This window comes from Erpetoichthys calabaricus, chromosome 2, assembly GCF_900747795.2.
Source record: "Erpetoichthys calabaricus chromosome 2, fErpCal1.3, whole genome shotgun sequence".
NCBI lineage: Eukaryota > Metazoa > Chordata > Cladistia > Polypteriformes > Polypteridae > Erpetoichthys > Erpetoichthys calabaricus.
In genome coordinates, this window is record NC_041395.2 from 274,626,136 (window position 1) to 274,653,255 (window position 27,120).

Here is a 27,120-nt window from a genome sequence, read left to right on the forward strand (position 1 = left end):
TTACATTTGACCACAAGTCAAGAAACTTCTTATCCTGTTTAGAGATTTATATACTCTGAACAAAACATATTAAATGGATAAAATTGAAAAAGAAATTAGTGAATGTACATGCTTCAAAAATTAATCAAGTGTTGCAGATGGCCAGGACCCTTACCTGGCTGAGAATTTTTTTATAGTGGAAGGACTGAGGGAGAGAACGTACACAGGGCATTATCTCGCCCGGATCACTAGGTGGCAACCCCCCTGTGTTGTTACGGTGCCATCGGTTCCCGCAGGGCTTCATGAGGGTTGGAGTTCAGTACAGCCCTGTTGGGTTCCGGGGGTGCCACCAGGGGGTGCTGCAGAGTCCTTCTTATTAGGCTTCTGCCTTACTTGGAAGTGCCTCTGGACCACATTGTCGGGATCCCAGAAGTACTCCTGGGTGCCTGAATAAAAGGAGCCAGCTACTCCAAAAGCCAGATTCAGGAATAAAGAAAGACAAAGCCTGCTGGAGGAGGAGTGGAGGCAGTGAGAGAGAGAAAGAGAAGAAGCCAAGGAGAAGGAGAAACAAGAATAATGGGGACTGTACTTGTGCTCTGTATTGTACTGTGCTGCTTGTGGAAATGGTTGGGGAAGTGATCCCACTGCAAATAAACGTGTTGTGCTAAAACTTGTGCCTGGTGTCTGTCTCTGTCAGGTTTGGGTGGCTGGTGCGCCCCCTGCAGGCCACACAAGCTATAGAGGAGAAAGAAAAAAATTGAAACATTTTTGGTAATGCATGAAAAATTCAAAACATTAACCCTATTATAATCCCAATAATAATAATTTTCTTTACATGGGAATAACATACAAAACATAGAAATTTCTATATTTAAAATATGGGCTAGAATATGAATATTTTGAAATACACAGCTGTCACATTAACAGTCATTTTAGTGAATGTAGCTGTGCCTTTTTAGTTTGAATTCCACTTCTGGCTGTTGTCCATATGGAGTTTGCAAGTTCCACCCGTGTTTGGTTTTTCCTGTGAGTACTCAGTTTTTCCACCCACATCCCAAGAGATGTGCAGGTTTACTGGTTTATTCCAAATTGGCCCTGTGTGAGAGTGGCCCTTGTGATGGACAAGCACTCTGCCCAGGGTTATTTCCCACCCTACACCCAGTCTTACAAGGCCAGACTCCTACTCCCACAATGCTAAACCTCAACTAGATTAAGTGAGTTTAAGATTGTATGCATGTATGAATCTAATAACTATTTTCTTTTCTAAATGAGAAAAGAATATAAATAATAATTCCTTTTACCATTAACATATTATTGTTGCAGTATTATCACTCCTAACTAGTACATGTTGTAATGGTGTTATGGCTATAAAGTCAAATAAAGATCAGCTTTAGTGATTAATGTAAGTGAATTATTCGGGCAATAAAAAGTGCTTGATTTTTATTATTATGTTATTACTGAAATATTTTCAACAAGTTTTAAGGATTTAGCCAGCTTCTTCACATACACTGAAGATCTTGCCTTTCCTTTCCTTGTCAAAGGGCCCTCAGATCTTATGTCTGCTAACCATTTCCTCTTTAGGTTTTACATTTATCCTTCTTTCCATTTTCACTCTTCATTCTCTATAGCAGTGGCTATAGATTTTTATCCTCCCTCCAAACCCTAAAAGGCCAGTGATCACTTTATTTGTATAGCTGTCATCCATTCATCATCATTGTTCTGACAGTCAAGTTATGATGAAGCTTTGATTTAAGCCCTTTCATTTCCTTACTTCCTAAAGCTCTAAAGAGCCCATTGCATTCTGAAATAAATGCTAAGAAAAAATGTCGGAAAGTAATCCAAGAAAAGAAAACAAAAAACCTGATAACGGCAAATGCAATAAATACTTTGTTTAGGACCGTGCTTGCGGTTTAATTAGTTAAACCTTTATTTCAGCTCCTTAAACAGCCTTAAAAGAGACTGATGTTTATTTTTTCCCAGCAAGCCGCAGAAAAGACGTTCACCCCAGGATTTGCTGTATAAGCCAAGTGCAGTGTCAGTTCAAAGACAGGATCCCAACCAACTCCAGTGTGGAAAAAGTAATGTTTTTATTCCAATAAAGCAGCAGAGGCTCAGGAGTGACAGGCAAATTGACGTGCTGTTCAGAGGGCAAAAGATAAATGTTTGATGAATTGGCCAATGCTAGAGGAGTGATGGGCTTCATATGTGCATAATGGACTAGCCGCCTTTCAGTTAAGATTGCCTGCCAAGATAAGAAACCATAACGAATGGGCAAGCAGAGCTGAGCCATAAAAAGTAGGATTTGACTGGTTTTAATAAACTTAAAAAAAAAAATGTAGGAAGAGAAATGTTTATTGCAATGAACATTGAGGAAAGATCACGTCTGGAAGAAAATCAGAACAAAAGGAGCCATAATTAACACAGGCTTGTTGTGTATTTTATTTTTCTAAAATAAGTCTTGAATGCTTAGCAATAAAGCAGTGGTTAAATTAAAAACAGATGCAAGTTTAAAATGGTGGGATGATAAGCATTTTAACAAGTGGCTGCTATCCTTGAGCAACTGATATGGTGTTAAAACGAGTGACGCTGATGCAACGCATGAAATCAAATCATAAGAGTACTAAACTCTTAAGGGCCTTTCATGCTTCAGTCAGTGTTAAGAATAAGGTAATCATCAAGTGCTAAATGAGTGGGATCAAAACAAGAATAGAAAAATAGATAGATAGATAGATAGATAGATAGATAGATAGATAGATAGATAGATAGATAGATAGATAGATAGATAGATAGATAGATAGATAGATAGATAGATAGATAGATAGATAGATAGATAGATAGATAGATAGATAGATAGATAGATAGATAGATAGATAGATAGATAGATAGATAGATAGATAGATAGATAGATAGATAGAGGCCAGTACTTTTAGAATTTCAGTTCAACATTTTTAATCCATGCACTCCATTGCTAGTGTTAGCCCAGAATAAAAGGGAGCTTTAATAAAAAATAGGATTTCCCAATTTGGCGATAGAGGTGTCAATAGTTTTGCTTAATAAGTAGAATGTATATACTGACTTTACTATAGTATTTAAGAAAGAAACAGATGTGAGTGGGCCAATTTTGGATGATTTTGCCTTTTCTTTAAATAAGAGCTAACAGAAGTTGCTCTCTTTCAGAGATTTAACACAAACCTTTAATATTATGGACACAGTAGTATTAGAAAATTGAAACATTTTGATCCAACTCTTCTGGTCACTTTGCGTGAAGAAGAATGAATAAAGAGCATTCATTGCAACAGTAGAACTGAAATTTCACACAGATAACCAGGCATCTAACATATGTGACGATTACAGTACATGGCTCCAGTGTGGGCAGCCAAAGCTTCAGTCCTGACTGCCATCTGCTTCACTAAAATCTAGGAGCTGAACCTCACTTCCTTTCATTTTAAAGGAACATGCAAATAGCTGAATCATTCAGAAGCTTACAATCAACGCTCACAATCTATGTTTATTTGCAAATTAGAATTAGTCAACAATTATACAAGTGACATGTTTATCACACAATAACACCTTTTGATTGAAGGGAATAAATTAAATGCATAAAGAAAAAGGAATCTATGCAAATAAATAAGAGAAAAACACCCTCTACTAGTGCCCAACACTACTCTGTGAGGAACAGTAAAATACTAAACAGAGAAGTACTCTGACCAAGCCAACCTGACAAAACAGATAGGGCAGCAAACCACAGCCAAGAGAAGATAAGGAGAAAGGTGAGCAGCCAATCACCCCCATGACTGGTGACCGATAGCCATTTTCTGATATTGGTGCCAAATTCTCAGTTGACCCTTAAGAAGAATCAGATTATAGAAAGAACCTTTGGAAGAATAAACAGCCTAAGACAGAGGAGCTTTTAGCAAGAAGCTAATGCCAGTTTGGTGGTAATGATACGTAAAATAAACAACCTCTGCTGGATGGGATTAAGGAAAAGAGCATGCTACAATCCAGGAGAAGAATATGTGGAGTGAGAGAGATTTTGACAAAAAGGTTTAATGAGTGAGTGCTTGAGACAAATGACTCAATGAGAGTGAGAGAGGGACAGTTTCAAAACATTTGGAGAAAAGTTCTGGGAACATTTAGGGAGAAGAGATGACAAAATGGATCAATGGACAAACCCATGGTAAAGAGTTTATGAAGAGTAAGATTTAAGCGATAAACAACAAAAACAATTGATTTGTTGGACAGCCCAAAATCAACCAAGGACTGCCTCAATGGGCGTTAACATGCCCTGTTTTGACAGCCTTTCAACCTTGACTCCCCAAGAAAAAAAACCTTGTAGAGGAAATAAAATGGAAGATATTTTAGGAAAGTCAATTCAGAGAGAGAGAGAGACCCTTCCAGGTAAGCTGGGCATGCAATGGGTGTCAGAAAATGGTTTAAATTCAATAACCAATACAGAACACAAGTAATCCTCTTCACAGAGCAAGATGGCCAATCTATCATCTATTGTATCTCAGAAATACAAAATATAAAATGAAACTAACTCTGCTGGTGACTGAGGTGTCTTGAGGATGTACTGTATGTTCTTAAAGATGGCATTCCAGAATAAGCTTATGGAGGATGGGGGATCATGTCACCACATTGAATACGAAGACAAGGGCTTATGGGAGGCTTTGCCCAATGTAACAAACAGAGTAGTGACTGTTATTGTTGTGTGACAAGAAGGAAAAAGAAAAGACAAAAATTGGATGAGATGGAAGGAGAGAGGAAAGCAACATTCCACATAAAGATAAAAGAAACAATAAAGACGTGGGAATGGAGAAACAGGACCTTAGTGTCTGAAATTTTGTTTAATAGAATGTCCTATAATAAAGTAATGTTAACTTTTGTTTTTCTAAATAGAGGAAAAACTGTAAGTGAAAAACAAAAACTAATATAAACTAAAGCACACTAATAGCAATGTTGTTGGTATCTTTATCAGTAGTCTGTGGAAGACGTGCAAGTAAGAATTTCATCGTACTATTTACTCATGACAAGAAACTGAACTTCTTGGTACAGTTTGTCTCTGCTCACACATATCTTTGTGTAGTTGCACGACAACTGCAATTATCTGACTTTCACCTAAAGTCATTATTGGAGTTCTTGACCCTTCCACTGTCTGTTTCATCTACTTTTTTATGTCTTTTGAATACTTTTGTATCTGTGTACCTTGGAGAATTTTCAGGTTTAACATTTTTTGGTTTAAGTACCTCAGCTTGCCAGAGTAGGATGGTCCCTTGTGTAAAAAGAGTGCTTCCTATTAGTAGTCTTGCATGCACTTGCACTTATTTTCCACCAGTGTCCTTAAGTGCAGGATGGGATTAACTATTTAACCCATAAAATTCTGCTGGTTAGTTGAGAATACTGAACCCTTGGATTTGGACACGACCTAGTCTTCTCTATTCAAGACTAAAGATGAGTCAGACACATCCCAGGTTAGACTTGGTTGCTGTTTCCAGCACAGTGTTTAACAGCCTTTGTCTAGTGTGGTGACTAAAACTGCAGACAAAATTGCAGACACGGTTCGCTTAATATATTATTGTTTGATTAATACTAAACAATTAAATTGTGTTTCTCTATTGTCTGCAGGATCCATTTGGCACTTCATTCTTTTGGAGGGTAAAACGTGAGAGAAGCTGTGAGTACAGAAAGTGGTTAATTTTGCCTGATTTGTATATTTTAGTATTATTCCTTTTTCATATTTTTAATTGAAAAAAAATTAAAAATACATAATTTCTTTTATTCAACTCTTTATTATTACTAACTAGAAGAAAAGCAACCACACAACCCAAGAAAAGGACATCAATATGAAGAATAAAGCAGTTCTCGCTCAAGGTTTCAAGCACTGCAAAACACAGAAGTATAAGAGAGAGGCTAAGACAGAAAAAGCCTCTGAAATGCTGGGTGAATTATAGACTGCCTCTCAAGATTCACAGCTCTTCGTGGTAGGAGGTTAATATTCTCACATGTCATTAGGTCTGCTGGCTCCACTGATGGCTCATTGAATCAGGCAGCAAATTATTTCCTCATGCTGCAGAGGACACCACACTTCAAAGGGAAGGAGCGGAGGTCAGGACGGCTCTCTAGTTTGATTAATGACTAGGGATCAGCAGAGGTTGCCTGTAGGTAAGAATGTGACTGAAGCTTTTGACAGCACTGACTTTTTAAGCTGGATTTGACCCGGGCCCTGGCAAACTTTGTTTCTAACACTGCCTCTGCCTGACCTGATGGGCCTTGTCAGAAAAGTTGCTGACCGCACGGCCTTTGTTACCAAGCACAGAAGCTGTCTGCCCAGCATGATATCTATCTTTTTAAAGGCCACTTCTTCCCAAGTGACTTCAATCAAAGCAAGTGTCAGACGGGAGAAGTCACGACAAACACATAATGTGCATCATTTGCTTACAATTTTCTGCAGCATCCAGTATGTGGTGTTGTAATGCTCTCTATTCAGATGTACGATAAAAAAAGTAATACAGTGTGTACATTTTTGTTTTACACAAAGGCTTGTCAAATGGCACCTGCCCAGCACATTTTGCACATTCCATGCCTCATATTAATTTCTGTTTAGCACCAAGTCACAGTTTTAACATGTTGAAAAGGATTTGATAAGAATATGAAATACATGGGAAAAAAATTTTGGGAGTAAAGCAGAAAAAAAAAAAACAGCAGCCAGAAAAAAATGTAGGCAAATGCACCATATGCTTCAGACAATAAACAGTCCCCTGTGAACTATAAATTTAGGAAAATATTATTATTGAACACAATGTCTAAATGGTAATCATTAAATCTTTGTCGATGTTGTATCATAAATAATTAGAGAATGGCTGTGCCCTCATTAGCACACTTTGTACTGAATTTGCCAGTATAAACTTTACAGATAAGTTTATAGAGATCCTCATCAACAGAGAAAAGCAACAAACACCAAAATTAGAGACACTTAGTACTCAAGTATTAGCTGGACACATGACTCTGAAATCTGATTTATTATTTACTGTCTTTGGAGTTCACCAGATGCAGCTTTTCCTCATATAATTAGTTTATGAACTACATAGATTCTTAAAATATATCGGTTTACTGCACAAAAGTTATTTTTGTCTTTTCAGGGCATTTAAAATGTCTTCTACAATCCAAATAATCTAATTTGCATAATGCCGTGAAAATTACAAAGTAAGATGAAGTAGCTTTTGTACAGTATATATTATACAACTGAAAAAATGCATATGCAAAAATTAGACAAAAAAATTTAAATGGGAGCCTTTTGTTTTTATTTAGCAAAAAAAAAAAAAAAAAAGCTGCCATGGGGGTAAGCGAAATTTACTTGACAAGATTTCTTAAAGTAAGCTAAATAATTGTAAATATGCACTTTGTGATAAGTCAATAATTCTTACAATAAGGAAAACAAGATTTAATGTCATGATATAAATAATTTTCACTTGCTTAGATTTCATTTTTTGTGGTGTATCTACAGAGCATATACTGCATTTAATATATACAGTATACAATTGATCTAACTGTACAATAGAGGGTACAGTGTGTGAATATATATATATATATATATATATATACATACATACATACATACATACATACATACATACATACACAGGTCACTTTATCAGGTACATCTTGCTAGTACCAGGTTGGACTCCCTTTTGCCTTCAGAATTGTCGTAATTCTTCATGGCATAGCTTCAAGAAAGTGCTGGAAACATTCCTCAGGGATTCTGGTCCATATTGACATGATGGGATCACACACTTGCTATAGATTTGTCAGCTGCACATCCATGATGCAAATCTCTTGTTCCACCACATCCCAGAGACATCGACACTCATCAGACCAGGCAACATTTTTCCAGTCTTTTACTGCCCAATTTTGGTCAGCCTATGCGAATTGTAGGCTCAACTGCCTGTTCTTAGTTTACAGGAGTGGCACCTGCTATTGTCTCCTGCTGCTGTAGCCCACCTGCAAGGTTCGACTTGCTGTTCGTTCAGTTGTAAAGAGTGGTTATTTGAGTTACTGTTGCTTTTCTATCAGCTTGAACTAGTCTGGCCATTCTCCTCTGACCTCTGGCATCAACAAGGCATTTTCGCCCAGACAACTGTTGCTCACTGGATAGTTTCCCTCTTTCAAACCATTTTCTGAAAACCCTACTGATGGTTGTGCATGACAATCCCAGTAGATCAGCAGTTTTTGAAATGCTCAGACCAGCCTGGCTCGCACCAACAACCATGCTACATTCAAAGGCACATTCTTCCCCATTCTGATGCTTGGTTTGAACTTCAGCAGGTTGTTTTAGCAACGTCTGCATGCCTTAATGTATGGAGTTGCTGACATTGATGATTGGCCAATTAGATATTTGCTTTAACAGGCAGTTGAACAAGTGTACCTAAAAAAGTGGCCGCTGATATATATACACACACAGATCCAAAGTGCATACTGTAAACTTATAATGTGTGTGTGTGTATATATATATATATATATATATATATATATATATATATATATATATATATGGTAATAAAGTATCTATCTATCTATCTATCTATTGGCTTAGCATGGTGGTCACTGCTTTAATGCTCCATTGTCATGAGTTTGTATCTCAGCCAAGTCATTATCTGTGTAAAATGTGAATGTTCTCCTCATGTTGGCAGGGCTTTTTCTCTAATGTAGATAAAGTTGTGCAGCCGTAGTAAATAAGAAGTTGTAAATTTAGTGTGTCCCACAATAGACCTGCCACCTCACTGTTTTGTGCTTTGCACCCAATGCTTCTAAGATCACCTACTGCAACACTCAGTCGAATTAAGTAGGTATAATGACAGGTAAACATTTACTATATTTTGAATATTAATTAAAGTATTTTAAAAAATGTCATGAGGTTTTAGTGGTACAGTATATTCTCTGTCCTTCTTGTACCATATCTGGACACAAGTCCTGGTGGCAGACCCAAGGTGCTTCAGGCACGTATTGAATCCAAAGGTGGGAGGACAGAGGTATGTATGGCTGATGGCTTAATGATAGGAAGAAGAGGTCAAGATTAAGAAAGAAAATGAGACAGGAAATTCAGAAAGAAAGGGGGCTTTGGTGGAACACTAGAAGTAGGCAAATGGCTGCGCCCCCTCACCATAGAATCAGAAGCAAGAAAACCTGTACTAGTTCATCAAGACACCTAGGCTATTGTTTACCTTTCTTATTTTGAATTTTATAGCTGTTTATCTGTTACTTTGGTGCTTTAATTTTAACAAGCATTCTATCTGTATGTTTTTAAGGTTCCTTCGCATGTATTGCTCTTGTAGATGTGAACTCAAATTTTCCCTCAATTATATACTTGCAGCCACCTGCTAAAAAAAAATGACAAATTTAGGCTAAGATGAAGAATCGCATTAAATAATATATGATAGCAATGTGTCTTGTGGTCCTGTCATTACCTGAAAGTAAAGCTCTAGTTAAAGGGAAGTTTTTATCGCACTTAATCTCCAAAGCAGATTTCAAAACACACTTTCACACTGACTAAAGTAAACATGTGAGGACAATATGCATCTGTCTGTCTAAATGATCAATCACAGCAATTGCCATTATCACAACAAAAAGGCACATTGACCTTGACCAGTACACAGATCTTCTGGCACATGGCAGAATGCTTTTATCTGTAACAACACACATGGGGTTTGGAGATGAAAGAAAATTCCCCTCCTTCGTGAACAGAGCACAATAACATTCCTGGGATGCTATTTAAGTCTCGGAGCAGTAAATGAAGGTGCAGACGCAAAATGGTGGGTCCTGAAAATGAATGTCTAGGTGAGTTACCCCAGAGATACAGGTGGTATGTTGGTGGTTGTAACTTAGCCTGGTATGAGTGGGCCTCTGTGATCTGTGATGGACTAGCATTCTGCAAAACCTAAAATGTGTGTCCATGAATATTTGTTTTGTATATATATATTTTTTCAGTGATATGCAGTCTAAGTGGAATAAATAAATATTTAAACAGACCAGATTTGACTGATCAGTGTTACATGGAGGAATACTTTGAACAAAACCTAAAAAAAAAAAAAAATAAACATGCAAATAAATAAATGTGTTGTGAAATGTGACAATAAATAAACAACACATTTATATGTGAGCATAAACAAATACATGTGCTAGGAAATATGTTTATTGTTGCTTGTATATTTATGTACTGTAATTTAATTATTTACTTCAGTGACACCACACACAACATGAAATATGCAAAGAAATGAACACAGTCATTTTCACTCATCAGAGTCTAGTGAATACTGTTTTTTGATTGGAGAATTGTCGGAACTCAAAGTTGTGACAGTGCACATTCATGCACAGTGTGCACGAGTGCAAGAAGTAGACCACAATTATAATGTGAAGCAGCTGGTTACATTCAAGAAGCTCTGAATTCATCATCTGAGCCTGCATCTGAAGGATCTGCTATGAACTGTGGCCCTTGATGGCTGAAGATATGTGTCCACTCTACCGATGGGTCTCCATTCAAAAGACAGTTCTCGCTGTTTATGAATTTAACTTTATCCAAAGTTTAAGTTATAGCATTCATACTGTGTGCTTACAGCTAGTAATGGGAAAAAAGCAGTGCAATAATACATTCATGCAATTAATTCCAAAACTCAGCCTGAGAAAAACAAGTGATTTTCTTTATTTTTTGACTTTTGCAGCCGGCTGGATCACTTACCAATAGGAGATGCTGGATTCGCCTTCCTTCCACATCAATACACTGCTAAGAATAAATTGTATAGTACTTGTTGACAAGATATCCTCGATGCACCCATTTGCTAAGACACCCTGTGGACTTCTTAGGACTACATGTTATGCTCTCATGAATTGTGACACTGAGCCACATGCTGTTTGTCAGCCACTTCTTCGTTACAAATTAGATATGTTTACTAGGAGCAACGAAAATAACTTCTCAACGTACGATTTCAAAACTGTAAAAATGTTCCAAAATAAAAAAAAAAAAAGAAATTCATGATAAAAGAAGTGTATCTGTTTTCTAAGAAAACATTTATATTTAATGTCCTTTTAATTCCTTGCAGCTTATGTACACACAAGCACGACAACTTCACAGCACACTGCAGGGAGAAGGGCTGCTTTCAAGAGTGAAACCCTATATAGACTGTAAAAAAAAGATGGATTCCGTGAAATCTATCATTAATTAAATAAAGCAACCTCTTGATGTTTTTGTATCCATTAAATTATGTCTTTAAAAGCATCTATGCAGTAGTGTATTTAACATGCTGCTTTCGACTGCACATTTAATAGTATTCCCTTGTGGCTTTACACACTCCGTTTGTTAACTTTTATTTAGTCAATTTTACCTGTCATCATTGTTGATAAAGCATTACGTTCTCCTTTAGTAGAGACACTTATGCAGAGCAAAAAAAAAAAAACAAAACTTTTTGATTATTCCCTAGAATGAGATAAAGTGAAGAACCCATTTTGTTTTTTAAAGTTAAACTTCAAAATATAGATACGGTATATGTGTCTGCGCAAGTGGTCCCAGTTCCTGCCACTGGTCTAATAAATATGATGTGCTTTATGCCATTCATTCATCTACAGCCAGTACATGTTAAATGTTGATGTTAGATGTTTAAAACAATTTACTCTGTAAAACCACAAACCATCACAGCTATTGCTAAAAACAATATTTGATAGCTCATTAAACTACACCATCAAAGGTTTCAATGGCATCAAAATGAAAAGCCACAGTCGAAAACAATGCTACCTTTATGTTTCTTTGTCAAGACATTATTTCTTTTAGATTGTAATCTGCAACTGTTTTAAATATTAACGCCCTTTTTTGATCATGTGGTCTGACTTTCCGCTAGTTGCAGGCCCTACAACATGTAATTGGGATGCAGACTACAGCGTTTGTTTTAAAAATCTTTTCAATAGTCAGTCAGTGAATCAGATGCTAACTTAAGATGGTGTCTGGCATGACAACTCAGAGATCAAGTAAGTCCCCGAGAAAATTTGGGGCTAACAAAAATATCCATAGATATCCATACCAGTAAAGTTTACACCTTACAGTATACTTTAAAACCTGTTTTGCATCTGAATAAGAATGGGCACTAAACGTTTAATGTATGGTATTAATTCATTTATTATGTTACACAGGTTAATGTGCATTAATTATTACACATCGATCCATTTGTTGCATCCAGCACCTGGCATGAGCCACTCTTGGCCAGAGGGCCCTTGCACATACACATGCTAACACTCACTTATTCTTCGTTAATTAATATAACGTCATCTGTAAGTAATGTAAGGAAAAGAGAAAACCTAAGCCAACCTTGGAGGACATGCACATTCCACACCTAGAGCAAAAATGGGGAACAGACCTATGGCATGCACTTGCGCACCCTGTATGAAGCATTCCAGGAAACACATCTAAAAATGCAAACATCCCTTCTCAAACCAATGTAATCCAGCGTTGTGGGAGTCCAGAACCTATTCTAGAAAAACTGGGCACAAATCGAAAAAGAACCCTAGATAGGGTGCCAAGTCTCCTCCAATGGACACATACTACTAAAATTACTACAACATGCATACAGCCACACTCACATTTAGGAGTCAGAAATCAAGTTAAAGTGCATGTCTTTGGGAATACAGGAGGAAACAAAAAACAGACAAAGGGAGAAAGTGCAAACCACTCATGGGATTCAAACCCAGAACACCGAAGCTGTGCGGCAGCAGTGGTAACCACCACACCAAAGCATCTGCCCTTAAACCTAAAATATCTACTGAACAAATTATTTAATCAATTAGAGACAAAATGGAGGATCAGTCTGTTTCTGAGTAAAGATGATCATTTATAATACTTGGTTTTTTTCTTTTGTATTAAAAATAAGTTCATTTGTTTCTGTTTTGGGAAAATTATAATTTGTTATTTGCTTCACTGTATTAATCTCAGCGGAGAACAAAATTGTGCCTTTTCAAATTTTTCCCCCCATCCCAAAAAAACGAACATGTCTGCTTAACTGACAACTTTAAACTGGGCCAGTACAGTATGTGCAAGTTTGCCCTGGGATGGATTGCTCCCATGCTGTTTCAGGGGCTTTGGCTTTCTGTGGACCTAAACTGGGTAAGCAGATGAATGGCTGGCTGGAAAGTATAACTCTTAGCTACTACCTGAACATTTACAATAACACAATGATGGACACAAGTCCATGACATTTTCAACAAGACAAAGAAAAACTGGAAATTTTAGAGTAAGCATGAATGTAGTGAAAAGTCAAGCAAAATGACACCTTTTATTGGCTAACTAAAAAGATTACAATATGCAAGCTTTTGAGGCAACTCAGGCCCCTTCTTCAAGCAAGATGGGGGCTGAGTTGCCTCAAAAGCTTGCATATTGTAATCTTTTTAGTTAGCCAATAAAAGGAGTCATTTTGCTTGACTTTTCACTACATTCATAATGGCTAACACGGTACAACACCCTAGTACTACAGAGTAAGCATGATAAACACCCAGATAGAAGGTTTATTTAAAGGGCTCCATATGGTAACTGCTTGGGATTCCTTGCAGCTATCAACCATATCATTTATTTTAAAGAAATTGGTACAACAGTCTATACTATGCAGCAAGATAAGTGTGTGTGTTATTTTTAAGGCAGAACTAAACTGAGATTCAGTGCAAAACATTAACTAAGTGAAACAAAAGAGTCCTTCACACAGTAAGGATCAAGAAATTGAGGTTTTATCAATATATAAGATGGAGGGGTGATACAGAGGTGATGAAGTCGAAGTCTATGCATAAAAGACAACTAATACTGAGTTTAAAGCCAAAGGTGCTAACACCTTACGTGGCATTTCTGTCTCACATTCCTGGGCAGCAAAATGCAAATTTGCTCATAAATTTAACAGGAAACGTGGACAGTATGGTTGACCATGGGTAAACTGTAAGTGTGGCCAGATGGCACTGGTGATAACTTCACTCAGATGGCACCCCTCCTCGTTTGGAGCTGATGGATTCACACTCAGGCTGCTGGACTCAGTGTGCAGAGCTCTAGTGTCTTAGCCAGTCTTGCAGATCACAAGCCCACAAAACAGACATTCCATTAATTTTTATTACTGGAGCAAAAGGAGGTTCCGTGACTTACAATGAGGGAACCTAACCAGACACCTCCAGGACAGCAACTGCTGAGTTACAAAACTGCAATGTAGGAACCATAGGAAAACACATCGGAAACATTTTTTACATATTTGCTCAAAAATTAAACCAGACACACAACCTCCAAGAGATGGTGGTAACTCCAACAGCTGAAAGACATGCGGACGGTATGGTTGGTGACGAGTGGCCAGGTGTCACCAGTGATAAATTCACTCAGACAGTACCCCACTCAGTTGCATGCCCTCATTTAAAGCTGCCTGACGCAAACTCAGGCTTTTCGACTCAGACTGCACAGCGCTGTTGCCTTTACTGATCGAGCTAAAAGAGAAGATTGGGTCGCTCATTTAAACGGTGTCTACTTTTCATAGCAGGCTCTGTCAGTTTGTAGGTAACTTGAAATGGACTAGTGTATAGTTCAAGTTGGGGCTCTTTTGTTTTGGACTTTATGCTTCTGGCCTAAGATCTGACTTTGAATGACGCCAGTAAAGGGAACAGGTTAAAAAAAGATGGCTAGTTCAAAAGACAGATTTATGATAAACTCTTCAGACGATTTCAAAAGGAAATATTTAAATGTAAGTTTCTGCTGGCATAGTGAGGTTCAAACTTCATGCATTACAATCATTTTATACATGATTGTAAAGCTAATGTTACTTTAACAGGATATTTCGGCATAGAAAGTGATAAGCTAATGATGAGCTAAATCATTTTCTCTTTGAAAGAATCAGAGAGAGGCCTTTTTTTTGCAAATCTGAGCAGGGCCTATAGAAGAGACAACACGGGAAACTTAGACGCATTCACAGGATGGAACTTGTTTTGACAGGAACTGATGAGACACAAGTTCACTTTTTTTGAGTCGGATATAAGTTTGTGCTAAGGAGTTCATGCAGAGGTCAGATATGCCAAGCCCATGAAATGAAGTCACAGCTGTGGAGATGGCTTATAGTCACAGTAAATGACTGGTCTACCTTGAGTCAAATATTTTTACATTTACTAATGTACTTAAATGGTTATTTTATCCAAAATGTTTTATAGATCTCAAGTACACAGAACAAAAGTTTCCAAGTATTTATAACTATTTGAACACAAGCAGGTTCGATGACTTGCTCAAAATTACACAATAAGAGGATGAAACCAGCTACTGTCTGGACAACAACAGTTAAGTTAAACAATTGCAATGCAGGAAGAATAGGAAAAACATAAAAAAAAAACAGGCTGGGCAAGCATTAGAAAACCTTCATAGGGCACAGTCACTTCTGTGGGCAGTACAATATTAAACATAGGGAAACCAACATCAGAAGAATAGAAATAGATGATCCAGTGCAGAGAGGACTTGTCAGGTCTTCTCACTAGTAATGCCATCCTTCCATCTATTAACAAAATACTGCAGATTTTTATACTCAACACCTTTGCCACTTTTACTTCAAATATTTTGCTAACAAGGCTGAAGTGTCGCTGTTATGTTACAGCTAGAGTTTATTCCCAGGCTAATATTTATTTTTTGTTTTATTGTTATTGTGGTTGGTTTTGAATTATTTTTTAATGTTTTTTCTTGTTTTTTGTAATTTTTTCTATGCTTATTTATTATTTATATATTATGTATTTAATAGAATATTCCACTCAAAAAAATTGTACTTTTTCATATATTATCTATCCCATGTAGTTTAGAGTGGGAGCTGAGAAAAAATTTGAATCTTATGCAGAATGGAGAGTCTTGCTCCTGAGTTGGGGCCTGGCTACTTGGAGTGAGGCCTGTTTCTGAGACTGACCAGTGAAGGCCTGTACTCTTTTCAGTATTTTGTGCTGCTGCATCACATAGAATAAAAAACTTGCTCTGCATTAAATGCAAAATTTTTGTTGACTAGAAATAGCTTATTAAGAGAAACATGGGAAAGGGTTATATAAAAAAAATGTATTATTATTATTATTATTATTGTTATTATTAAACAAACCAGTAGTACTCAAATATTTCAGGACTGTTTGACTGCTGTTTGACAGTGATTGTTTGATCTGTTCACATTATATACGTCACATACATATTACAAGAAATGGTAAAGATATATGTTCATAATGCCTAAAATGTGCAAAGTCAGTGATCAAATTCTGAGCTTATTGCTGACCAATAATTTCTCAGAAACCAGGGTGTTGTACCGTGTTAGCCATTATGAATGTAGAGAAAAGCCAAGTGAAATGACACCTTTTATTGGCTAACTAAAAAGATTACAATATGCAAGCTTTTGAGGCAACTCAGGCCCCTTCTTCAGGCAAGATGTAATATGTACATGTTTACATCTTGCCTGAAGAAGGGGCCTGAGTTGCCTCAAAAGCTTGCATATTGTAATCTTTTTAGTTAGCCAATAAAAGGTGTCATTTTGCTTGGCTTTTCTCAGAAACCAGGTAAAAAGCAAGAGTAAGACAATGGGAGAAGGCAAAGTTTAATAAATTAAAGAATACTGGGCATCTTTAGCAAGCAGGTCTTTATTTTAAATCTGAATGCTGCAGAAGAAGCTGATTCACAAATGAAAATAAAAAGTGACATACAGGTACAGTATGTGCACATCACTGTATCTGAGCATGTTTATAATGTTATAAATGTTAAAATGAATGGATGTTAAAATAATAAATAATGAACCTGACTGGACCGGCACCACGGCCTTATACAGTCAGGGCAGTTGAGTTTACAGAACTGCTCAATCAGCACTCTTTATTGCTATCTGTTTATAAATATATACAATTGGCAAGCCTCCAATTAAGAGCTAATCAATTCTCTTCCATAAACCAGAATTTCTCAGACAAGAGTATTTAGTCTGATCTGTCCCAAGGCCTTAGTCATCCAGCACCAAAGCACAATGCTGGCCATTATTAGGTGCTTGTACAGTATGCAGATTATACAGCATATATATGAGCACAAGCAAGTTAAGTGACTTGCTCGGGGTCACACAGTGAGGCAGTGACATGAACTGAACCAGCAATCTCAGATTAAAGTCCAGGACCAAAGTGTCCAAACTACTATTCCTGCAGTATGCTCTGCATCTGGAGAAATAACATTTGCAAGATCTGCACCAAACTTTACATTTACTCTGGACACGCAGAAAAATCAGCAGTTGGTAACACTGCAAAATTCAAGCAGCAAAGTCAGTACATTTTATGCAGTATGAATATTTGAAAGGGCTTGTTCCAAACTGATTCATACAATAATGCTAGTATTTTATTGTAAGCTCCTTATACAAATGCATTATCCTTCCCAGAGTACAAAAATATAAAATAAAAGACTAAGACATGGCCATGTTTAAGGAAGAGTTTACAAATGAAATGCCTGCACAAGTTTTGGTGGCTTGAATTTCAACAAATGACTCTAGGGCTTCATGGCTGGTTAATATTAGGGAGGGAGACACGAAGCTGTGGGAATCCAGAATTCCAATCAAGACAGGTCACTTTGATTTTGAGGATGTCAAACACTGTTTACATGGCCTGCACCCTGCCCCTGGCTAAACAAATTAGTGACTTTTGACTTGAGAAAGTAAAAACAGGCTGCCCACAAAGTGTTCAAGATAGTTTGTATGGTCACCACACAAGAGGGGGGTCAAATAAAGGTAACTCAAACACCATTTTAAAGAATTCCACTGGTTTTGTTATTATTCACCAAAAAAACATTAATCCTACAGTCCGCATTATTTGATTTTCTGAAATCCTGAAACTACAACTGAATTAAAACACCTGCCTGACGGTTCTTCCACAGAGATCAAAAAGCTAAAATCCAGGGCTTCTGTGTATCTAACCTCATACAATGAAAAACTTATTAGGAATCCTTCTGAAGAACATCAGGTTTTGCTGGTCTTTTTTTTTTTCCTTGTTGCTAAACATTTTTGCACCAACTATATCATTTAAGAAAAGTGACCTTACACAATTCAAGAAAACAATGACCCAGTCTGTCACTTTTGACAGAATTGGCTACTTCGGAGTATAACACAGAGTTCCACTGAATTCCGTGAATACATGCCCCCCTTCTGTTTCATCTTGAAAGCAACTTAGTGTTCTCTGTAAAGAGATTTGCTATATATAAATTGTAGTTAACAATTAAGTGCAACACATTTTAATTAATACAAATACAACACATTTTAACACGTAGTGAACAAGTTAAAATGCAAAAGGTAGTTAACTTTTTACTCGTAATTAAAAGAATACATCACCAACACAGTTAACAATTAACCAATAATAGGAAAATCTGTTTCAAAAGAACAAAACTGATCAAAAACACCAGGCTTTACTAAGTTTTACTTTAAATACTCATATAAATAGGTGGGATATATATATATATATATATATATATATATATATATATATATATATATATATATATATATATATTAGTATATCCCAGTAGGTCTAACACGAGATTAAACTCTGCCCTTCAAAACGTTCCTCTTAAAGTGTGAGGGCAGACTGGTACAGCTAGAAGCTGAAAAACCTCATGGCTACTACAAAGCACTGAGTCACAGCTAGAAACGTATATGACTAGACTAAACCATTAAAAAAGCAGGCAGCATGGACAATATCTGAGAAATCTGGACATTTAATAGTGGGGGAATAAGGATTAGGAGTCTAAGAAAAACCACAAGAGTTTTAGCCTGATGCCAGTGGAACAAAAATAGAGCCACTACTTGTGACAAAAATGAGTTTGAGCTTGGCCAGCAGTGAACTTGGAAAAGGGCTTAATACTGTCCTATGACCAGGGGTCTACTAAGTTTGGAGGAAGGAGTGGAGCTTGCAGCAAAGGCTCCAATGGAAGGAGTTTTCTTTGTTGAGAGAGAAAGAGACAGGAGGTGAGGAAGAAATTGCTTACTCATACCTCTGAGGTGTGCAGGAGGGCAAATAAGCCCATCTCCTTAGAAACAGTTAAAAATGTGCTGAGTCTGACCCAGAGGAGTAACCGGCATGCTGTTTCCTCATCCCTTTATTTGGTATTTTGTGTTCTCTGTGTATACGTCTCCTTTTTACTGGTTTGGCTTGTAAAGGAACAATTTTTTGTTGCCCCCTTGGAGTTATCTTGGGTGAGAGAATCAGTCAAATGGTTTCCCTTGTTGCACTATTTTTATTATTATTTATGTACTTATTTAACAATTTAAAGGGCGTTTCATGTACATAATATATATATATATATATATATATATATATATATATATATATATATATATATATATGCTGTACACACGTACAAAAAAGTGTGTGTGTGTGTAACATGTATTTATATATATATACAAGTTCCTTGTATTTTGTGGGTGCTTCCTTACATGTCCATCTCCCTCTCGCACTCACCTTATAAAGGCTGAGGAGAGAGGCAGTTAAATGTGGTACATTGAATGCGCTTAGTGTGGGTGAGTTTGCTTGTGTTTTGCTTATTGTTATCATTGTTATTGAATTACTGGATTGTTGACCTTATTGCACAGTTTTTTGACTGGTTTATCTCTTTTGTGTTTTCGCACTTTGTCTGTTACTGGATTGTCTTTTTTTAGGCAACTCCTTTTGTGTATTTCTGCTGCTTGAGCTTTTTTCTTAAGCAGGGCATTTAAAAAAAAACAACTTTTATTTATAAAGATTCTTTAGATGCATTTTTCAACTCCTAGCCAAGGGTTTACAGTCATCCCTTTCCTAGTTGGCCATTTATGATATAACTGAGACATTTATGAACATAATTTTGAAATTTGACGTAGAAGTGCATTTTGGCCCCAGTGTAGGATGAAGCCAGCCAGCCTTGGCAGATCACAAGCTGTCTTTATGTGTACCAACTCGGGGAAGACTGGTGGAGATTCTGACCTGCTTTCCTGGTCATTCTGGAGGTCTCACACCACTTTGGCCGTTTTTAGTGAGTGGATATGGTGTGGGTAACCTGATCAGAGTTCCATAATGTCCCTCAGGGATCAGTGCTAAAGCCACTGCTATTTTTAATGTATATACTGTATATACTTGCGTATAAGTCAGGTCTTGAAAACCAAAAAATCGAACATAAAATCAGACCCCAACTTATACATCCATTCAAAAATGCAACACTTATTTATTTTTTTTACATCTTCTTGCTTCCTCCAATCTGGCACCAGTTTCTCAGACACATCAAATTTTGTTGCAGCAGTGCAGTTACCAATTTCTTTCGCCATTTCAATGACTTTTAATTGAAAACCAGCTTCATAATTTCTTCTGACTGAACGCTCCATCGTAGATAAGGGATGCTCTTACGATAAAGGTGTATAAGGGTGTGAGATACAAAAAACAAATCAGTGCAAACGTCACTTCGGAATAGTTTGAGTGGTCACGTAGGCACAATGCATAGCAAAAAAAGGCAATACGCTCTGTGGTTACTCTCTCAGGTGAGCATTAGCATATCGTAATCTCTTGGACCAATAGCGTGAGTTTTCCACATTCAACTTATATGACTGACATTATAAAATACCAGAAATTATACGGTAAAATTAAGTCCCGACTTATGTGCGGGAGTATATACGAGTATATACAGGAAATGATTTGAGGAGGAATATATAAATAACAAGATGGCTAAGTTTACAGATAGGTGGAATGGCAGATAGTCTAGAATTACTCGAATCATTGAACAGGACAGATTTTCTAGCAATGTGTAAGCAAATGTAGGGTATTGCATGTAGTAAAAAGTAAAACTGATTGGTTTGAATACACTGTGGGACATTTGAGACTTGAATGTACCCCTTAAGAGAATAACGTAGGAGTCACAGTGGATTCATAACTATCCAAATCCAGACAGTGTACAGATGCTATTAAGAAGGCTAACAGAATTAAAAAAAAAAGCTCCAGACCATTATCCTTCCTCCACCAAACGTTACAGCAGGTACTAAGCAGTCCAGAAGAGAGCGTTATACTGGCATTCGCCAAAGCCACATTTGTCCATCAGACTACCAGGTAATTAAGCGTTTATTCATCACTCCAAAGAACACATTTCCACTTCTAAGTGATCTTAGGCAATGGAAACCCATTTCTTGAAGCTCTCGACTCACAGTTTTTGTGCTGATGTTGCATCCTGAGGCGTTTTTCAATGGAGGTTAGGTGATTTTTACACATTGTGGCTGAGCTGTTGTTGCTCCTAGACACTTCCACTTCATAATAATAGCACTTGTAGCTGACCAGTGCAGACCCAGCAGAGCAGAAATTTCAAGTACTGACTTGTGGCAAAGATGGCATCCTATAACATTGCTACATTTAAAATCATTAAACTCTTCCCATTCTACTGTCAATGCTTGTCAGCTGAGATTGCATGGCCATGTCCTTAATTTTCTATACATGTTAACAAAGGGCACACCTGAAACACCTGAAATCAATAATTTGGAGGGATGTCCACATGCTTTTGGCCATGTAGTATGTGAGGAGAGATTGAAGGAGCTGAATGTTTTCAGTTTAAGCAAACTGAAATGTTTTAAATTCTGAAAGAAATTAGTACAGCAGTCCATGCAGTCACTTTGAAATGAGTTCAACAAGAGCCAACCTGTTAAAGGAAAATTTTGCACCAAAGTTATAAAGATTTTCTTGACATAAAGGACCACAGACACATTTAACAAACTACCAAGTAACGTGGTAGGCAGTAGAACTTTAGGGACGTTCAGAACTGATGTTATTTTGGAGAAATTAAGTGGATAGGATTGTCGAGTTTTGTTGGCCTGTTCAAGTCAAACATTTGCTGAATGGGATCCACTGTGAATGTGCCCTGCACTCAGATATACTAAGATAGGGTTTTAATGTTTTTCGGGTGGGGGGCTGGCATAAAAATCTCACTGTCAAGAATTTTACTGTGAACTAGTGTTAGCAGAGTTTTGAAAATCCAAATTAGTTGTAGTGTTTTTTTTTTTACATTCTGATTTGCCATTTTCACCGTATTAAAAAAAAAACAAAAAAAAAAAACAGTTACGCACCCTTTGTCTACTCATGCATTACACCACCTGTTGTGAACAAAGACATGATAGCACAATGCCAAATGAGCCGTGGAACTGGGCCCAGATAGATGTATTCAGATTCATCCATCCATTTTCTTATCCGCTTACCCTTATTTAGGGTTGTGAGGGGCTGGAGGATACCGACTCATCTTTCAGTTTTACAATCCACAGTGACAATGCACACAGTTGGAAACTTTTCATCTAAAAATATAGCCCTGTTTAGATGAATTTTAGGGTTTTTAAGATAATAAATTGATGTTTAGGAAAAACGCCCACACCTGCAGAGAAAACACAATGAGGAGCAGTAAAATCTTCCTGAATCATGCTTGTCATGCCGGTACTACGTTTGCTGCCAGTTCAAGGTGGTGATCGACTTAGTCTGAAATATTTGCATGTTTAGTGCTGACTCAACGGAAATTTCTTCTTTATTGGGCTAGGCACTGCCAATCAACCGGAGACCTTCAAATCCAAAGTGAAAGGTAATCTTTTTTAGCTGACACATGAGCACAGGGTTTGTTTTTGTGTCTGCCTACAGAATGTTTTGGCTGTGAAGTAATTAGAAGTAATTGAATAAGTAGCACATATAACATGGCATCAGTATTAGGACCATCAGCAGAAAAAAAAATCCTGATGACTACAAATGAACCATACAAATATAAAGATTTTTATATTACTATTTTACTCTCGGGTAAAAGAACTGCTGAGTCTAAGTCATACCACCCGGAGGGAATTTAGAGCTGACATGTGAATACTCAGTAAAGCTACCATCACGTCACACTGAACGATCAATAACGCCTGATTGATACCACTGACACGGCTACGCCAATAGCCTTTATTAAACCCCTCCCTTGGAAAAACCACATCAAAGTGTCTTCTTTGCTTCTTGCTTCATAAAGAAATGTTTGGTAAAAAGCTCAATTAAAGACATTAAAGAAATAATTGAAGGCTCACAGCAACTCCACTGATGGGAATCTGTGTCTGAAATCTCATCTTATCCTCACTAAGGGGTAAAAAAAAAAAAAAATCTTAATTTTTCAATATTAAGGGAAAATTAAACCATCTGATTATTTAATTGGAAGTAGGCCTCAGGCTTGAGCAGTAAAGAAGGGATTAAGGTCTCTACCACCTGGGTTGTCATTCTCATGGGCCCCATTACCACCCCCTTATTCGTTTTTTAGTCAACAGATTAAAATGCGAGCGCCGCAATCTTTGATCTTTCACTCGCTGACACAAATCCTTTCAAACCCCCAACGTTTTCTGCTAAGGTAATTAGTACTAATTAAAAGGTTTCCAGCAGCCTGTATGCTATTTTCCCTCTAAAGAAATTGCCTTCACTAGTGCCTCACATCCTTAAAACATACGCATCATTCACGTTGCTCTTTATTTAAGTCATAAAGATCAAACTGATAACTAACCCTATTATTTTAGGGACAACAGAACTTAGCGGGTTTATTGTGTGATCATGACGAACCTGACTGGATTTCACTTTGTACAAGCCCCAGCACCACTTTATTTAAAAGCACTCCATGGAAATAAGTAAAGGAAAGCTGTGAATGCTACCCATGTGTCTGTTTAACACACATTTGGAAAAGCAAGAAGTTACTTAATTTTTTTCTTTGAAACTGGTGAGCATTTACATTTTTTTTTTTTTATCACAGCATTACTGTTAACCAAAATACTGAAACTTCAAATCAATGTAAAATTAGAAGTCTTCCAGCCAGGTGTTCATTTACAGCTATAATGAGGTGTAAATTTCATGAATTACACCTTGGATATGATAATTGAGCATTTTAATCATGTTAATTCGATAGAGTAAAACATTTTTCTGGTTATCATATTTTAAAAGCAAGTCAAAAATTAATTTACTATTCTCACATAAATGGATAATTACTGGAGAACTATGTGTCAAAAATAAACTCAACTAATAAAAGTTAAATAATGTAATACATATTACAACCAAATACTAAGTAAATGAGCAGTAGCACTTAAATTAAAACTGATATCTACTATATGTGGAGAATTTCGAATTCTCTTCATAGCTTTTTATAATTTTCTGCTAAACTTTCAAACAAGAGGCTACAATTATTTGATTGATTTCAAATTAAATGTTTCTCAGATTAAACAGATTCAATCAAATGTGTAGTTACAGTGAATCATTTCGTTGGACAATAGGTAATTATAACCTATATCAACTCAATTTGACAATTGCTTAAAAAGGAGTCCTTGTGAAAGAATAAAAATGATAAGTTGTTTCTTGTCTGTTAGATCTGACACCATATCTAAAGTCGGCCTAATGTTGCCAGAACAGACACCTGGTTCTCACCACCCCAAACTGGATAACCGAGTTACAAAATGGACAGGTGGACACGTCTTTATTAGGTTGTGCTTATCATACTGGTAAAATTTGGACTGTAGTTAAACTGGCAAACCTTGTTCCATAGTCACTAAACTATAAAACCTGCCTAACAATAAAGTAAAGAGAGGAAAATAGATATGTATGCTCCAATCTGAAAGTCAGAAGTTTTTGTTTGAGCGTTTATTTTAAAATGGTCTGCAATATTCCTGTCTGCTGTCTTTGCCACTAGATAGACAGTAGTCATCCTGGGGATGCCAGAATAATAAGAGTGTTGCCTTCCTGGACACTTGCAAAATTTGTAAACCATGATTTTTTCTGTTTTAATAAAACATATTGGGCTTTGCCTATCAATGTGGGTTTCTAAATTTTTATAATGAAATATGTACCATAAGAGTGACAATGCCATCCTTACAGGACCCCACCAGTCCATAGGAGATGGGGAAGGTGCAGCAATACATGCCCACCCATATGTAGGAAATATGAGCAGGGACTCAACTCTGAAAGACGTACATTTCACTTCAGTCAAAGCAATCACGACTAATTTTATAAATAGTGAAGTTGGGAATGGTCACAGAATTTAAACAGATTTTATTGGGCATTCAACAAATAAAAAGGGTATTTTTACAGTGAGGTTTATTATTGTTTTAGACCTTCAGCTTCAATGCTATAGAAAAAAATAAAATATGTAGACTACAAGTTCTTAAAAATGAAGAGAATAAAAGACACATGTACAGTAAATCAGCACCCAACATAGCCTTTAAGTTTCTGATGTCCTTTTTTTGACAACCCTTATAATGTTGCTTATGAGAGTAGAATTCAGATCTGCCTCACCTCAAACTAAGCTTTAGGTAGCTGTGCAGCATCCTCTTGGGCTTCAATACATTCATATCAAATGCTTTATGGCATATCAACCAGCATTTCATAAGCAACTGAATGTTCAAAAGATAAAACATGGATGGGACACCAGCCTATCACAGTTACTGTAACACATTAACACAAACTCACACTGGGCCACCAATTAACCTAACCTATACATCTTTGGGATGTCCGAAAGACAAACACATTATTCAGAGAACATTTTACTTCAGTCAAAGAAATCACAACTAATTTTATAAAGAGTAAAGTCACAGAATTTTAACAGATTTTATTGGACGTTCAACAAATAAAAATGGTATTTTTACAGTGAGGTGGGTTGGCACCCTGCCCAGGATTGGTTCCTGCCTTGTGCCCTGTGTTGGCTGGGATTGGCTCCAGCAGACCCCCGTGACCCTGTATTTGGATTCAGCGGGTTGGAAAATGGATGAATGGATGGATGGTTTATTACTGTTTTAGACTTTCAGCTTCATTGCTACACTTCTCAGAACCACTGGGAGAATTTGCAAATTTCACCCATGACTTGAAATCTGTTTCTTGGAGGCGGCAAATGGATATCATACATATTTATCAGAAGACACCACTTCACTTCTGAAATTGGGATAGGCAGAACAGATGTGCAGTAGGCTGACCGTCTCTGTGTTGGGTTGGTCCCTGCTTTGTATGTAAAGCTGCTACAACTGGCTCCCCACCTCATTAAACTGCACATGTGACAATAAAGCTGAATTAAGAGAAGAAGAATGGCCTGAACAAAAGGTAAACATTTCAGTGAAGTCGCTATAAATATAAACATGTGCACTTCTAAAGCTGTTAGACCCGTACTTTACATTCAAGTGTTATAAAGGAGAAATTCGTAGACACTTTGTGTTGCTCTCTCTGTGTTCGTATGCTCTTACTTCAGGGCACACAGATTAGTGACCAACTCCCATTTGCCTGTTGTCTTGCGTTATGAGAGACAGGGTGGTATATAATGGAGTGGCATTACATCCATCCAAGACATAGTCATGCCCTTCACATGTTTCTGTTGGAAAAGAGTTATGAATGGAAAAGGTGTGTGATGCAATATGAAATTTAAATAAAGAAAAAATCCAGTCAACGAAAGACAGAAGAAATTGAGTCTACAGTATGTTAGATTTCCTATTTTTTCAATGCTCCCATAAATTATCCTTCTTTACCCAATTCTATACAGTCACTGTTTTTACCTCCTCTCTGTCAACACAAAGACTTCTTTTGTGTACATTTGGAATTTGCCACAGCAGTGCTTCTATATTTTCCTCTGTGATAACGTGAACGCTTGATATTTGTACCAAGGTGCAGTACTGTATATAATAATTTTAAAACTTTGCCAGCAGACACACCCACCATTTTACCACCCATTGTTCAGGTCTACACAAAGAGAAACGGCGAGACTATAAACTGGTAAGGGAACATGTTCAGGATTAAAAAAAATTCATCTGCACTTTCTTTTATAGCAACTACATAATGAGTGATCTCGTTCGTACACAGCGGAATGTATTAGCAATACTTTTAGCCACATCATTAAATATAAAACAAGACTGTAAAATAATTTTGTAGCACAAAAAATAGCCAAAATGAAGATGATGGTTATTTTTTCATGGGTTCATTTCTTTGGATGCGGAGTAAAGTCAGCTATTTCCTAGCAGCGTTACTGGCTACAGCCTTACAAAATTTGAAGATTTACTGAATAAATATTTCCACAGCCTGGATAATATTACATTTTTTTAATTTACACTCAATGGTGCTGCGGCACAGAAGCCATCTGTGAATTCTTATCATACA

At 36.9% G+C, this 27,120-nt stretch overlaps 1 protein-coding gene and 1 long non-coding RNA gene across 2 annotated transcripts in view; one reads left to right on the forward strand and one right to left on the reverse strand.

The window, feature by feature from the left end:
- Positions 1-25,744, forward strand: part of LOC127526832 (uncharacterized) — a 449,386-nt gene extending 423,642 nt beyond the window's left edge. The window contains exon 2 of the long non-coding RNA XR_007934272.1: positions 25,635-25,744. This is a non-coding gene — a long non-coding RNA (uncharacterized LOC127526832). The remainder of the gene's footprint in view (positions 1-25,634) is intronic.
- The window catches only part of lrmda (leucine rich melanocyte differentiation associated), a 1,173,034-nt gene that overhangs the window by 558,352 nt on the left and 587,562 nt on the right, over positions 1-27,120 (reverse strand). The gene's annotated exons all lie outside the window — the stretch shown is intronic.